Raw genomic sequence first — 13,335 nt, 5'->3', positions numbered from 1 at the left:
CCTACCTCTTGACCAAGCTTTTGGTCTCCTGTCCTAATATTTCATGAGGCTCGGTGTCAAAATTTGTTCAATAATGTTCCTGTGAAGTACCTTGGGATGTTTCGTTACATTAAAGGCGCAATATAAAAGCAAGTCATTGTTGTTGTTGTTAGAGTCCTCATGGCACCTAAGGTATTGCATCTACCACTGCTTTATGGAGAAAAGTGGTAGAAGAAGGTTAAGGGAGTCACCGGCTTTAAAAGAAGGGAGGTAGGCAGAAATATTACTTTCAAGAAAGGAGAGGTAATGGCAGTCACTGTCTTTAACAGAGAAGAGTTAAGGGCAGTCATTGTCGTTAGGAGGGGAGAGTTAAGGGTAGTCATTGTCGTTAGGAGGGGAGAGTTTTTTTTAATTTATTCGTTCATGGGATGTGGGCGTCGCTGGCGAGGCCAGCATATATTGCCCATCCCTAATTGCCCTTGAGAAGGTGGTGGTGAGCCGCCTTCTTGAATCGCTGCAGTCCGTGTGGTGACGGTTCTCCCACAGTGCTGTTCGGTAGGGAGTTCCAGGATTTTGACCCACCGACGATGAAGGAACGGCGATATATTTCAAAGTCGGGATGGTGTGTGACTTGGAGGGAAACGTGCAGGTGGTGTTGTTCCCATGTGCCTGCTGCTCTTGTCCTTCTAGGTGGTAGAGGTCGTGGGTTTGGGAGGTGCTGTTGAAGAAGCCTTGGCGAGTTGCTGCAGTGCATCCTGTGGATGGTACACACTGCAGCCACAGTGCGCCGGTGGTGAAGGGAGTGAATGTTTAGGGTGGCGGATGGGGTGCCAATCAAACAGGCTGCTTTATCTTGGATGGTGTCGAGCTTCTTGAGTATTGTTGGAGCTGCACTCATCCAGGCAAGTGGAGAGTATTCCATCACACTCCTGACTTGTGCCTTGTAGATGGTGGAAAGGCTTTGGGGAGTCAGGAGGTGAGTCACTCGCGCAAAATACCCAGCCTCTGACCTGCTCTCGTAGCCACAGTATTTATGTGGCTGGTCCAGTTAAGTTTCTGGTCAATGGTGACCCCCAGGATGTTGATGATGGGGGATTCGGCGATGGTAATGTCATTGAATGTCAAGGGGAGGTGGTTAGACTCTCTCTTGTTGGAGATGGTCATTGCCTGGCACTTGTCTGGCGCGAATTTTACTTGCCACTTATGAGCCCAAGCCTGGATGTTGTCCAGGTCTTGCTGCATGCGGGCTTGGACTGTTTCATTATTTGAGGGGTTGCGAATGGAACTGAACACTGTGCAATCATCAGTGAACATCCCCATTTCTGACCTTATGATGGAGGGAAGGTCATTGATGAAGAAGCTGAAGATGGTTGGGCCGAGGACACTGCCCTGAGGAACTCCTGCAGCAATGTCCTGGGGCTGAGATGATTGGCCTCCAACAACCACTACCATCTTCCTTTGTGCTAGGTATGACTCCAACCACTGGAGAGTTTTCCCCCTGATTCCCATTGACTTCAATTTTACTGGGGTACCTTGGTGCCACACTCGGTCAAATGCTGCCTTGATATCAAGGGCAGTCACTCTCACCTCACCTCTGGAATTCAGCTCTTTTGTCCATGTTAGGACCAAGGCTGTAATGAGGTCTGGAGCCGAGTGGTCCTGGCGGAACCCAAACTGAGCTTCGGTGAGCAGGTTATTGGTGAGTAAGTGCCGCTTGATAGCACTGTCGATGACACCTTCCATCACTTTGCTGATGATTTAGAGTAGACTGATGGGGTGATAATTGGCCGGATTGGATTTGTCCTGCTTTTTGTGGACAGGACATACCTGGGCAATTTTCCACATTGTCGGGTAGATGCCAGTGTTGTAGCTGTACTGGAACAGTTTGGCTAGAGGCGCATCTAGTTCTGGAGCACAAGTCTTCAGCACTACAGCTGGGATGTTTTCAGGGCCCATAGCCTTTGCTGTGTCCAGTGCACTCAGCCGTTTGTTGATATCACGTGGAGTGAATCGAATTGGTTGAAGACTGGCTTCTGTGATGGTGGGGATATCGGGAGGAGGCCGAGATGGATCATCCACTGGGCACTTCTGGCTGAAGATGGTTGCAAACGCTTCAGCCTTGTCTTTTGCACTCACGTGCTGGACTCCACCATCATTGAGGATGGGGAAGTTTGCAGAGCCTCCTCCTCCCGTTAGTTGTTTAATTGTCCACCACCATTCACGACTGGATGTGGCAGGACTGCAGAGCTTTGATCTGATCCGTTGGTTGTGGAATCGCTTAGCTCTGTCTATAGCATGCTGCTTCCGCTGTTTAGCATGCTTGTAGTCCTGTGTTGTAGCTTCACCAGGTTGGCACCTCATTTTTAGGTACGCCTGGTGCTGCTCCTGGTATGCTCTTCTGCACTCCTCATTGAACCAGGGTTGATCCCCTGGCTTGTTGGTAATTGTAGAGTGAGGAATATGCCGGGCCATGAGGTTACAGATTGTGCTGGAATACAATTCTGCTGCTGCTGATGGCCCACAGTGCCTCATGGATGCCCAGTTTTGAGCTGCTAGATCTGTTCATAATCTATCCCATTTAGCACGGTTGTAGTGCCACACATCACGTTGGATGGTGTCCTCAGTGCGAAGACGGGACTTCGTCTCCATGAGGACTGTGCGGTGGTCACTCCTGAAGACTCCTGTCTTTAGTGGGGAGAGTTAAGGGCAGTCACTGTCTTTAGGAGGGGAGAGTTAAGGGCAGTCGATGTCTTTAGTGGGGAGAGTTAAGGGCAGTCACTGTCTTTAGGAGGGGAGAGTTAAGGGCAGTCACTGTCTTTAGGGGTGAGAGTTAAGGGCAGTCACTGTCTTTAGGAGGGGATAGTTAAGGGCAGTCGATGTCTTTAGTGGGGAGAGTTAAGGGCAGTCACTGTCTTTAGGAGGAGAGAGTTAAGGGCAGTCACTGTCTTTCGGAGGGGAGAGTTAAGGGCAGTCACTGACTTTGGGAGAGTAAAGTCAAGGGCAGTCACTGAATTAGGAGAGCAGAGTTAAGGCAGAGGATAGTGATAGACCTCAAGAGGATATACACAGGCTGGTGGAATGGGCGGACACGTGGCAGATTAAATTTATCGCAGAAAATTGTGAAGTGATACATTTCAGTAGGACGAATGAGGAGAGGCAATATAAACTAGAGGGAAGAATTCTAAAAGGGGTACAGGAACAGAGAGATCTGGTGGTATATGTGCACAAATTGTTGAAGGTTGCAGGGCAGGTTGAGAAAGCGGTTAAAAAAGTATACGGTATCCTGGGCTTTATAAATATAGGCTTAGAGTACAAAAGTAAGGAAGTCATGATGAACCTTTATAAAACACTGATTCGGCCACAACTGGAGTACTGTGTCCAGTTCTGGGCACCACACTTTAGGAAAGATGTGAAGGCCTTAGAGAGTGTGCAGAAGAGATTTACTAAAATGATTTCAGGGATGAGGGACTTTAGTTACGTGGATAGACCGGAGAAGCTGGGGTTGTTCTCCCTGGAACAGAGACGGTTGCGAGGAGATTTGATAGAGGTATTCAAAATCATGAAGGGTCTAGACAGAGTAGATAGAGAGAAACTGTTCCCATTGGCGGAAGAGTCAAGAACCAGAGGACATAGATTTAAGGTGAATGGCAAATGAACCAAACATGACATGAAGAAAATCTTTTTTATACAACGAGTGGTTAGGATCTGGAATGCACTGCCTGAGGGGGTGGTGGAGGCAGATTCAATCATGGCCTTCAAAAGGGAACTGGATAAGAACTTGAAAGTAAAATATTTGCAGGGCTACAGAGATGGGTAGGGAGTGGGACTAGCTGGATTGCTCTTACATAGAGCCGGCACAGACTCGATGGACCGAATGGCCTCCTTTTGTGCTGTAACCTTTCTATGATTCTATGATTCAGTCACTGACTTTCAGAGAGGAGAGTTAAAGGTGGAAAATTGTTAGATGGAAAGGAAATACAATTTCTGTAAGACCCCAGTTCACACCACATTGGAAAAAAAATGAAAAAAGAAATTTTACCACATGCTCACTCTTTTAAACTTACATCCTAAAAATAGCACAACTGTATCCAACCATTCCCAAGTCATCCTGAGAGCACTTTTCTGGTCTTATATGCATTAAAAATGTTCCTGTTGTCAATGACAATAATGTCATCGATCCTGATACTGTTTCTGTGTTTTGTTCAGCTGCTGCTTGTCCATGGCAAAAGTGACACCTGTAAGTGAGAAGATTGCAATTGGAAAGTGGATCAAGGATGTTGGGGCAAGCACCAGTTAACCTCCACTTCCTCATTTCATCCTTTCTAAACATTATTATCAAGAGTTCTTTGACCGTGTCTTTTCTTAGTTAAAGTAAGGAATGCCAAATAGAGTAAACATCATGGCCAAAAGCAGATATCAGCCCTCTATCTAAGTGAGGCCAGCCAGAACCCCAATAAGCAATGAAACAATGCATGTGTTATAGTTAGGGTGAATTCCTGCCACAAATGATTACACTTATCATGTTTATCAGGATTCACTATCCAAGTGTCGTAATGTTTCATTAAAAGTCCCAGATGCAGCAATTTTGTTTTATGGCAGAGAGGTCTGTGACCAGAGTAAGCAGATTTAAGGTGGTTGGCAGGGGAGCCAAAGGCGAGATGAGGAGAATTATTTTTGCACAGCGTGTTATTATGATCTGGAATGCACTGCCTGAAAGAGAGATGGAAGCAAATTCAGTTGTGGCTTTCGGGGGAGGGGGGGGGGGTAAGATAAACAGCCCCGGGGAGTTTTGTAAAATACTAAGATCATTCATAGAAACTAACATTATGGTGTCAGAGAACATGTTGGGGTCGATTTTGCAATGGTGGCGGGTTGGCAGCGGGGTGGGGGGGGGGTTGAAGGTGCGCGTGACAAACCCGCATGAACAAAACTTCATGGGGGCGAGAAAGAGAGCGAGCGAGACGTCATCCGGCGCTCGAATGGAAGACCGGGGTGGTGGAGGGGGAGAGTGGAAGATCCGGGGGGAGAATGGAAGATCGGGGGGGGGGAGAATGGAACATTGGGGGAGGGAGAAGAGAAGATCGGGGGGGGGGAGAGGGGAAGATCGGGGAGGGGAGAGGGGACGATCGGGGGGGGAGAATGGAAGATCGAGGGGGAAGATCAGGGGGGAGAGGGGAAGATCGGGGAGGGGAGAGGGGCGATTGGGGAGGGAGAAGGGAAGATCGGGGGAAAATGGAAAATCGGGGGGAAAATGGAAGATCGGGGGGAGGGGAGAGGGGAAGATCGGGGGAGAATGGAAGATCAAGGGGGGAAGATCGGGGGGGGAGAATGGAAGATCGAGGGGAGGGGAAGAACCGGGAGGAATGGAAGATGGGGGAAAATGGAAGATCAGGGGAAAATGGAAGATCGGGGGGGAGAGGGAAGATCGGGGGGGAGGGAAGATCGGGGGAAGATCAGGAGGACATCGCAGGGGTGAAGAATGGGACATCGGGAGGACATTGGGGGGGTGAAGAGTGGGACATCGAAGCAGGGTGCAAGGTAGTTTCATTTTGTGTTTTCACTTCCGTCTATGTTTTTTTATTTAATTTATTTAGTTTCTTGTTCCTTGATCTGGCCCTTCAGGCCTGATCTCACCAGGCATGAATCAGAAGCGGTGGGCAAGCCGCCCAGGTAATTTAAAAATCATTCTAATCACTTAATCTGTCACAGGTAAAGTGCCTTAAGTACCTCTTTAACATCATCCCACCGGCGGGACTTCCATTTTTGGGTTGTCCACGCGCACACAGGTGGGTCCCTGGGAAACTCAGAAGTCGGCGGGTTGGAGCCGGCTTCCGAACCCAAACGGGATTTCCGCGATTTTCGGAGCCCCCCCGCCCCCACCTGCAATTGCCCCCTAAAATTGAGCCCGTTAACTTCAAACCTAGGTTTGTTCCCAGGTTAGGAACATTTGCAAAGTTTGACCAGGCTACTCATGAGCCAAACACCATGGGGTAGATTTTAACCCTGCCTGCCAGGTAGAGCAGAATCCAAGTGGATACGCAGTTAAAATCCACCAGGTGACATACCCGCTGATATCCTGCCTGGATGCTGCTGTTCCCAATTTTTACCAGCACTTCTGCACAGAGGGATAAGCCGCACAGCCCAAAGCCAGCGGGGTCCTTCTTTAAAGATGCAGATCAGGTGCCAATGACATCACTGGGCCCCGACTGCAATTTTAACTCTGGCCTGATCAGGGAAGTCGCTGCAGCATTCCCGTCAGGTGAAGGCCTGTCAGAAGAGAATCGGAAACAGAAGAGGCCATTCAAGGGTAATTTTATTTTACTTTCCTTTGTAGGGCCAGGAGGAGCAGGAGTGTTCATCCTGGCCCCACAAGGAAAGTTTAGACCTCTCCTGTCCCGGACTTCCTCTCCCTTCCCTACTGCGTGACACCCCAAGAACCCCTAATTCCACACTTACCTGAGTGTCAGCGAGCAGCCCTTGGCCATCCGATTTTCCGCAGACTGGCAGCCACTTCTCACCCATTTCCTGCCCATTCCAGTGGGAAATGAACTCACCAGCACGGTTTCCTGCCCGCTACAAGTTTAAACCCACCCCGGTGTACATTAACCTGCATTGTTTAGGGATCTCACATTAAAGTACTGAAAGTTTTAAAAATCTAAAGCCTAAATATTGTTGTTAATGTCTTACTTGTGGGTTACTAAACCCTGCAAACTGCTGTTGGTGTAAAGGTTTCTGTTGGCAGCAACATAGCGTTACTGCCAGTAATTTGAGAACCCATCATTTCACCTCTTTGCCACTCTCTGTATGCTCATTAGGAAATTGCTGTAATACTTGTGAGCTTTCAGCTCGCTATGGCACCTAACTGCGTGGTCATCCTGATGTACTCACTAATTCTTGAATTATCGGTTCTTAAGGGGAAAGCTCCCAAAATTCCAGCCCCCAATATGAAATGGGCATTACAGCTGAGGCAAGTTCTTCCATGTCAGGAATCAGAAGGAATTTATAGAAGTTTCATATAGCTTGTGTAGACATAAAGACGACTAAAATGGGGACTGCTTCCAGTGCTCCTATGCCACTTGATTTAATGGCAGAGGATGAGCAGGGGCAACCAGAGATGTCAATTGGCACCAAAGGAATACTGTTGAGACTGAATACCGTGGTACCCATCACATCCACAGGCTCAGGCACATCTATCTGGCAATGAGTGAAGAGCACTGCCTCCAGAGGTTCAGCTCTAACAGTGAAGCAGCTATAGAATTCTGCCATCTGCTTCAGAATGAAGCTTGAGGCCTCTCCTAAGCTCAGAGTTTGTATCATTCTGCTCTCGCCATCTTTTGTTCTACTCCTCACTCACTGACACCCAGGTGTACGCTCAGCCACTAAAACATTACATACACATCTTGGTGCCATGCAACCACTGTTTGAAGGTGTTTCTTGGAGGCAGCATTTTGACACATATTCCTCTTCTTAATTATGAGAAGAGACTAGAGAAACTGGGGCTTTTATCATCAGGTCAAAAATGGCTAAGAGGAGATCTGATAGAGGTGTTCAAAATTTTGAGGGGTTTTGAAAAGGTGAATCGGAAAACATTAATTCCACAGGTCGCTGAGTCATTAACTAGAGGGCTGTAAATTTGAGATCATCACCAAAAGAACAAAGGGAGTGGATAGGAGATTTTTTTACAGAGGGTTCTTATGCTCTACCGGAAACAATGGGGGACGCAGAATCGACAACAGCTTTTAAAAGATGATAAATATTTGAAAAAGATATGGGACTAAATGGACATCTCTTTCAGAGAGTCAGAACAGATTGTAGCAATCAAAAATCTGGCAATTCACCTTTAAGTGCTCACTTCTTGAAAGACCTGAATGTCACTGGCCTTTATTACCCAAGTTAACACAGAGAGCTGGAAACACAGAACATTTCCAGTGAGAAGATCAGGAAATCACACGAGAAATTATTAGCATTTCATTCGCATTAAATTCATCATTTTACCAAAGATCTTGCACATTTGGAGTAGATTTTCCTCTTCTGCCACAATGGGAGAGGATCTTCACCGGAGCGGGACTTCCGTGCTCGTGACGCTGGCCCGATTCCTGGGGTCAGAATAATTCATGTATGGAGAGCAAATGTCAGGGCCACCTGCCTCAGGTGGTGGGGTTGGGGTGGAGAGGGAACTGTTGCAGCACCGTGAGGCAGTGTGGTGTTGCCAGTGGGGCCCACTGAAGAGGAACAACATTTTATGTTTCCCACTCTAAGGCAATCGATCATAGATTGTGATTGATTGCCTTAGTTAAAGTGACTCTTTAAATCCCGGCCCCCACCCCCACCGCCCATGTCCCCCAACAGCATTCCTGAGGTCCGGTGTTGCTCAGGTATTCGTGAAGAAAACTATGTTGGATGACATATCTCCTTCATTAATATAGCACTTGAACACATCCGCCTGAATATGGACAGGCATATGAAACATCTGCTGTCACTTCCAGAGGAAAATCCCAGGGAACCAGTGAGGAGTCCCAATAACACACAAAAAAAATGGGAGGAAATCTGGACCCTTTTGTGAGAACACTTTAATCAGCATTTTAGACAGCCCAGAAACTTCCACACAGCGTGAATTGAGCAAGGATTGGGTTAAATGGATCCCCACGCGATGCCCTGATCGTCGCACACCCTTTCTGTCCTGGTGGGACTGATCCTACCAACTAGGAAATCTGCTCTCGTGTTGAGGTGAGGTGAGAACAAGATCAAGCTCCAAAGGATTGCCCTCGACAGTTGAATGTCCTCCGTCAATCAATGTCTGAGCTCATACGTCAAGAATGACCACTTGAGTGAGGTGCCAGAGAGATGCCAGTGTTGAGGGAATCAAACCCCAGCAAGAGTCAGGAGAGGAGGTGAGCAAACGGGGAGAAAAATTGAAGAAAAACTGTCCAACTGGCTGAATTATGAGTTTACCATCCAAATAAACCAGGGCCCTGCCTAGTGTGGCACATTTTCTACTCATTCTGCTTACATTTTCTTCACTACTCTTCTCTGAATCTTTTCTTAATTTTCTGTTTTTTCATAGCTTTCTTCTTTCACTTTTTACTTAAACATGACTTTTAAAAATTGTTTCCCTCATTTCAAACATTTATTTCCCTAATGTCATTGCCCCATTTTCTCTTCCTTGTTATTCAGTCCTGTCTCTTCTCTTTCTGTAAGTTTTCATTTCCTGCTCTGCCTTTTTCATCTTTTGTCACGAGCTCTGTCCAAATTAGATCAGTGTACCCTGTACAAATCATAATACATCGCTGGAAATGCTTGTGCTAAGAAATAAAGTTAAAGTTTAAAAAGAAATCAGGCAACCCATTGCAATGGCTTTAACATTTTCTCGTATCTAACGTTCTCTCCCTCTGTCCTGAAGGTACACACCCACAGAACTCTCTATGTGCTTAACTACAGACCTACAACATTCTGTACATGTGAGTAACACCTACAAAATTCTCCACGTGAGTACATACTCACAAAACTCTGCACATGTGAGTACACACACACAGAACTCTGCACATGTGAGTGCACAACCACAGAATTCACCAAATATGAGTACACATCCACAGAACTCTGTATATGTGAGTACACACCCACAGAACTCTGTATATGTGAGTACACACCCACAGAACTCTGTACACGTGAGTGCACACCCACAGAACTCTGCATATGTGAGTACACACCCACAGAACGCTACATGTGAGTACACACCACAGAACTCTGCACGTGAGTACACACTCACAGAACTCTGTACATGTGAGTGCACAACCACAGAACTCTGCACGTGAGTGCACAACCACAGAACTCTGCACGTGAGTGCACACCCACAAAACTCTGCACATGTGAGTGCACACCCAAAGAAGTCTGAACATGTGACTGCACAACCACAGAACACTACATGTGAGTACACACCCACAAGACTCTGTACATGTGAGTGCACAACCACAGAACTCTGAACATGTGAGTGCACACCTACAGAACTCTGCACATGTGAGTACACACCCACAGAACTCTGTACGTGAGTACACACCCACAGAACGCTACATGTGAGTACACACCCACAGAATTCTGCACATGTGAGTGCTCATGCACAGAACTCTACATGTGAGTGCACACCCACAGAACTCTGTATATGTGAATGCACACCCACAGAACTCTGCATATGTAAGTGCACACCCACAGAACTCTGTACATGTGAATGCACACCCACAGAACCCTGTACATGTGAGTACACACCCACAGAACTCTGTATATATGAGTGCACACTGATAAAATCCTGTACATGTGAGTACACACCCACAGAACCCTGTACATGTGAGTGCACACCCACAGAACCCTGTACATGTGAGTACACACCCACAGAACCCTGTACATGTGAGTACACGCTCATAGAGCTCTGTTTTCCTTCACTGAAGAACAATGTAAGCAGGCAGTACGATGGCAGGTCATTGATTACGTTGGTATTAGAAAAGCTCCTGGTAACTTCTTTGTATAACTGTGCAAAGAAATTGTGGTCTTAAGCAGTTAAAGTGGATTTTATTAAGCAAGGATACTCAAAAAGTCTCTCTCCAGACCTATATAACCCTAGACTTGTCCCCCTAAAATTTGACCTTGTCTTTCATTCTGTTAGCTTGTGATGATTTTGGTTTTAGCATTAATTAATTAAACTTCATTATGGTCCTCTTTTTTCTTAAAGGGCAAGGGAGAACTTCAGTAAATGTGCTCATGTGGATAGGTAATAGAAAATTATACAATAAACACGCGGTTTAGGAAAATGGGAAGTTCTACTTAGTACTTCAATCATTCAAAAGATCAACGTGTTTTGGATGTTTGTTTTTACCTTTTAAATAATAAATATTCTAAGTTAGACGCATGGAATTCTCACTGTTACAGTCTCTCTCTCTATCTCTCTCCCTCTCTCATATATACATAAGTGAACAGTTACCTCAGTTGTTTGTACAAAGTAAGTCTGGGACTCTGTTGATAAGTGATTTAAAAAGAAAGCCTGGAGTGCAGATATATAACAACTCCATATATAAAAAAATAAATGTGGTAAAGCCTTTCTATATCCCTCAACAAAACTTAGACAGACAGACAAAAGAAGAAGCCAACATCATTTGAACATAGCCAGTGCATTTCCAGCAACAGATTCTCTCCCCTCCCTCAGACTGGCACTTCCAGACTCCCCCAAAGATCTAACCTTGGCCCTCTGCTCTTTCCCACTTAGATGCTGCTACTCAGGCCTGCAGCTGCACTCTGTTTCCACCCCTGGTTCCTGGTGCAAGGCCCTGTCAAGGGGGTGGGAGTGCACTTGGGTCATGCTAATATTCTGGGACAACAAAATCGGCAACTGGGAGGCCTTGACAGGTGCAATGGGCACCTCAGGTGTACTGTGCCTGTCTAGTGCCTGTGCAGCGCGAGGCAGGATACATCAATCCTAGAAATTGAAACAGGGAGGGGAAAACACTGAAATAAAATTAAAGTTCAAATAGAAAAGTAAAAGGTGCCAATAGCCATGATCAGAAGTGGCACCAGCCAACTCGAACCAGAATGCCACATCAGGCTGTTTTGGTCACTTTAACTCCTACTCTTAAGGATACAACTTTTTATTTTGTTCTCGTTAAAGTAGTTAATTGGCATGTTTGGAGTGTGAAAACCTCTGGCCTTCTATTCTAGTAATGTTTATTGTACTACTGTCTTTGGAAAATAGTTTTAGTGGAACCAAAGCTTTCAAATGTTTCATACGATTTCGAATTGCCATACTTGTTACAGTATTTACTTTTTACTTTGCTTTTCACATTTGGCCAGCAGCCAGACATTATTCAGAAAGATTGTGAGATCAGAGCATATTTGGAACAAGAAGACACATTAAGAATGGAGATATGAGCTTGAATGTCGAGATGAACTGGTAACAGGGGGAGACACAGTAGGACTCCCACATCCTAATAAGACTCAAAGTGTCTTTCTCTGTAACTTTTGACATTTCTTTCTGTGTTTCCTGTGCATTGACATAAATGAAATATACCCCAAAATATTGTAATTGCAACACTGCTTTAATAAGTGATAAATAAATAAATACAGTCTGTTAGGACTAGAAAGTATAAGAAAGCTATTATTTGTGAGATTAGCTTACAAATACTTAATGAGCTCATATAGCATTCCTGTAACTACTATGTTAACCCATTCAAAATAGCAATTTCTTCACTTGTACGTGTTACTATATCAGTGTATTTGAGTGTGTAATTTAAAAAACTTTGCAAGAAACAAAAAAATGGAAAATTGATACAAAATTCAATATTTAGCCCTTGCAATGGTTGGTAAATGCTATATTACAGAAAAGGGTCTATTTATTTATTATTTTAGAAACTTGAAAGAAAGCCAACCAAAATGGCAGGTATCGACGCTAATGACACTTTAGTCATTTAGACTAGCCTGTCTTTCCTCAGATCACATGAAATGAAGAGGTGATTTCAAAGCCGGTCAGGATGGGCTTTGAATGAACAGCACAGCAGATCAATGGGGCAGGTTGTAAAGGGCTCAATAATAATTAAATTATTCATAAAAAGGACATAAGAATACCTCATTTTTTTCCTATGAAATCCATTAGTTCAATTAACTTTTCACCTCTCCCAATTAAAGGTTGTTCACAATTTCTCTTTTCAAACTAAGCTTTTAGAACTAAACCGGAAAGCTGGTTGCTGTGTCAGATGAGCTTACTCTTTTCATGCATTGCATCAAAAACATACAAGTGGTAAAATGGTGTTAAGAAATATATTTGTGCTATTTTGTAAACAAATTTCCTGTTAATTCCAATTGAGAAAATGTAACTGCATTGTTTGCATGTGGCATGAAATGGCATCTCTTACTGATTTGACATTCCCTCTAAAGTCTTTATTTTACATTAAAATGCCAAATCTCCTTTCCCAATTTATCCTCTAAAGGACCTATCCCAACATGTTCCCTTGTGTGTACATAGCCAAAAAATATTTTGCATTCCTATTTTCTACTATCCCATTTTCTATTCCTCCCTTATCTCTTCTAATATTCCTTTTCGTTATCCTCAGCTTCAAAGCAAAGGAAGGCAGACACTAATCTGCTGTACAGACACTCACCTGGAATTTACGTCGCGGTTCCCTGGCAGAAAAACGGTGGAAATGGCTAAAACCGGCCGTTTGCACCATTTCTCCGGAGGTTCTGCCGATCTTACACCAAAGTTACAGAAGGAGATCTGAAGAACCCTGCGGGAATTCTCCATCCCTGTGTTTAATGTTCAGAATCAAGAATAGTGTGCTCTTGGCTCCAATAAACACCATCTTCCACACTATTGTGCAT

The sequence above is a fragment of the Heptranchias perlo genome, chromosome 21 (genome assembly GCF_035084215.1).
Source record: "Heptranchias perlo isolate sHepPer1 chromosome 21, sHepPer1.hap1, whole genome shotgun sequence".
Classification (NCBI taxonomy): Eukaryota; Metazoa; Chordata; class Chondrichthyes; order Hexanchiformes; family Hexanchidae; genus Heptranchias; species Heptranchias perlo.
The sequence above is the reverse complement of the archived record's forward strand: the minus strand, read 5'-3'. Positions refer to the sequence as shown.